Source organism: Haliaeetus albicilla, unplaced genomic scaffold (genome assembly GCF_947461875.1).
Source record: "Haliaeetus albicilla unplaced genomic scaffold, bHalAlb1.1 scaffold_80, whole genome shotgun sequence".
Classification (NCBI taxonomy): domain Eukaryota; kingdom Metazoa; phylum Chordata; class Aves; order Accipitriformes; family Accipitridae; genus Haliaeetus; species Haliaeetus albicilla.
The window spans coordinates 32,491-36,164 of NW_027212446.1; the positions used below are offsets into that span (position 1 = coordinate 32,491).

The 3,674-nt window shown below is 53.4% G+C and overlaps 1 pseudogene; it reads left to right on the top strand.

Annotated features, from left to right (window-relative positions):
• The first annotated feature begins 333 nt into the window (after positions 1–333).
• Positions 334–2,950, top strand: LOC138684114 (la-related protein 6-like; annotated as a pseudogene).
• The last annotated feature ends 724 nt before the right edge of the window (positions 2,951–3,674 follow it).

Sequence of the window (3,674 nt, forward strand, 5' to 3'; positions counted from 1 at the left end):
CCTGGGGGAGTCGGGACAACTGCCGTGAACCGGAGGCCAAAGATCTCTCCTGGCCTGTATCCTGTTAATTAAAGAGATGGCGCTCTGTTGGTGAGGCACCTCTGGCTGCAAGATTGCGCAAGGCCATCTGCTGCGTAACTTGTGGCAGGGACCGATGCTGGGGGCGTGAAGGCAAGCGCGCTTCTAAAACCATAAAACTCCGTTTCATTTCAGAGCGCAGCTGAGCCACCCCGCTCCTCAACACTCTGCCATCTGCACCGCTGTGGCTGGGACCGGGCAGTGCTGCACATCCCAAAGGCCACCAAGTCACACCCGTGTCCCTGCTGCTTTGCCGGGAGCTTCTGCGATGCGAGCGATGTTCTGGGGGCTGATCTCTTGGACTGCAGCTACTCTGTCCCTGACCGGTAGCTGGTCAGGAGGGTTGCGTCCCAGGTGGAATTCCACCTCTCTGACGAGAACCTGGCCAAGGATGCTTTCCTCCTGAAACATGTCCAGAAGAACAAGATGGGCTTCGTCAGCATCAAACTGCTGACGTCCTTGAAGAAGGTAGGCAGCCCGTTGCGTTGGCCAGCCAGGGTGGGAAGTGGCCTCCATGTGGAGGATGCCTGAGTGTCTGGGTGTGCTCTGGCTGTCTGCGGTGAGGTGCTCGGGGAGGTCCAGGCTCTGCTCAGGCTGCCTGTGTCCCGGCAAAGCGCTGGTGGTGCAGAGCTGGGCCCTGCTGTCTGCCTTCAACGTGCTGCAGCAGTTCTCCACCCAGGGAGGGTGGCTGGGGAAGCGGTGAGGGGTCCTCAAACCCCAAGCCCAGGGCTGGGTTCACCTCTTCTGCCCGTGGTTCCCCCAGGCTGCTCTGGGAGAGATCATGCCTTAACTAAAAAACTGCAGGGAAGCACTGGTGGTGTGATGTACAGGGAAGCTGTGTCTTCTTGCCATGGTCCAGGAGCACAGGCGGCCTTCTCCCACAAATCCTGAAAGGGGGATATTGCCTTGCCATGACCTCAGGTTGATGGGGGTGCAGCCTGCCTCGATGATGGGTTTAGGGTGGTCCCTGCCTGGGGAGACTCACAGTGACACAGTGGCCCCCTCTGTCCCTCAGGTGAAATACCTGACGCATGACTGGTGGCTGACGCTTTACACCCTGCGGTTCTCAGAGCTGCTGGAGGTGAACGAGGAGGGCACCAAAGTGAGGCGGTGGGTGATAACATATGTCCATACATTCTGTATGGTATGTCTAAATATTTGTTGGTTTTAATATTTTGTACCAGCCGTGGAAACTGGTTTGCTGCTAGGTGACTGTAAAAGTGAGATTTGGTAAATAATTATTAGAAATCTTATACTAACACTATGATTGAAAAAAGAGACAGAAGTGTAGCCAAGTAATTAACTAGTAGAGGTAGTTACTCCTAAGTTTTACAGTTCTTTGCTCTTATGACTGGATGTTCCTGTACATTAGATAAGATTAATATTGAAACTGACCATATATGACTGAAACCATGTTAAGCTCCAAGATCAAAGAACAAGGATGACGAACAAGACTTGAAGGTCAGCCAACAGAATTTGAAATGGATCGGTGGTCGCAAAAGCAGCCCTTTGACTCAAATGAAGAACCGTTGCATGTGATCAGATGTAGGCAATACTATGATACTCAGTTACAATAACTTTTATGTATATGTATACTAATCTGATTAATATGTAATTGGTTACTCCATATAACCTGTTTGTGCTGAAGCTGTGGCACGCGTGCTAGGTGGAACTATCCCCCGTGCATCCAGCGCTGCAATAAAGAATGCCTACTTTCTAAAACTCCAAAATGAGTCTTAGAGAGTTTCTTCGACTGGCTTTTCGGTATCATGGGTCCCCATCCCCGAGTCCCTGCTGAGTGTCCCCCCCAGCAGACTGCTGCTGGCCTGGGAGCTGCTGACCCTGGAGCAGGACGTGCTGCTGCTGCTCCAGAAGAATTTCCTCAAGACCATCACGAGGATGTTCAGCCCCTTCGGCACCATCGCCTCCATCCGCATCCTGCGGCCGGGCCGCAAGCTGCCCTCGGATGTGCGGAAATACACGTCAGACTTCCCCGAGCTGCTGAGCAAGCACTGCGCACTGGTGGAGTACAAGAGCCTGGGGAGCGCTTCAGCCTTGAGGAGCCTTGAGGACCTCGGCCACCAGAGCTGTCTGCGTGGCGAGAGCATCAGGGTGGTCCGGCTCTGCGGGAAGGGCTCCAAGAAGACAGCTGGGGCCGAGAGGGAGGTGGCGGAGGAGCTGATGGACCAGCTGGGTTGGAAAGCGCAGGCGGTGGCCGCGACCTTCCCCAACGGCCTCGGGGACTCCCTGCTCTGCAGCTCCCCGGAGTTGAACGGTGCCCAGGCGCTGCCACCCCTCCTCCTGCACAAGGACCCCGCGGCACCCTCCTGGCCCGGCAGCAACTTCAAGCCCAGCAATTTCAGCAATGCCTTCACTGGATTGCTCCTCGCCAGCAAAGTCTTCCCTCCGCTCGGGACAGGCTTGGGCACAGGCAGCTGCTACGGCATCTGCTCCAGCACTGAGAGCACTCGTGGCTGCGGCTGGGGGAGTGGGGTGGGTGCCTGGGCACCCTGGCCCAGCAGCCCCTCTCCAGATGCCAAACCTCTTGCCGGCAATCCTCCGGCAGCGACGTGGGTGCCTGAGCCCCTCGGCCTGCGGGATGCGGTGCTTTGCCTGCCCCACTGTTGTCCCAAAAGTGGGGTCATTCACCCGGTGTGCAAAATGCCAATATAAACACAGAGCAGAGGTATTTTATTCCAGTTCTTGTTTACGCAAAGATGGGGGCTAGGTGGTAATCCGCAAAGCTAGCACCCCTCATGCCTAAACGGGCAAGCAATTTATACAGTTCAGTTATACATATTCAATTTCCAAAGTTCTTCCAAAAACTATTACTGGGAGTCGCTTATCTCGCACAGTTTCCATTGGGCTAAAGTTTCCCTGCTTGGAATTAAAGGTACAGTGTTCTTTTCTTTTACAGCACATGCTCAAGGAGAGTTGGGGGGGTAAGTCTTTTTGGTGTGGAATTGAGTTGGTGGTCGTGATCTCCCCCTGCCACCTTTCTTTACCTTTCCTCCAGTTTTCGAAGATTTTTCTGACTTCATGCCTATTAGCAATTATTCAACTTTTTGGCGCCTCCTGGGGTAGGATGTTCCCTTCTTCTCAGTCTTTTAGTTCTTCTTCAGGGGCACAGTTGTTAGCAAGGTATGCATTGGTTATACAAAGGGGATCTTGTTTCACAAGACCTTTGTGGCCTTTTTCGTGTGGCTTAAGTACATAATTTCTTAAGTACATCATTTCCCCCTGTGGTGGGTTGACCCTGGCTGGACGCCAGGTGCCCACCAAAGCCGTTCTATCACTCCCCCTCCTCAGCTGGACAGGGGAGAGAAAATATAACAAAGAGCTTGTGGGTCGAGATAAGGACAGGAGAGATCACTCACCAATTACCATCACTGGCAAAAGAGACTCCGCTTGGGGAAAATTAACTCAATTTATTACAAATCAACCAGAGTAGGGTAATGAGAAATAAACCCAAATCTCAGAACACCTTCCCTCCACCCCTCCCTTCTTCCTGGGCACAACTTCACTCCCGGATTCCCTACCAACCCCCCCCAGTGGCACAGGGGGATGGGCAATGGGGTTTACGGTCAGTTCATCAC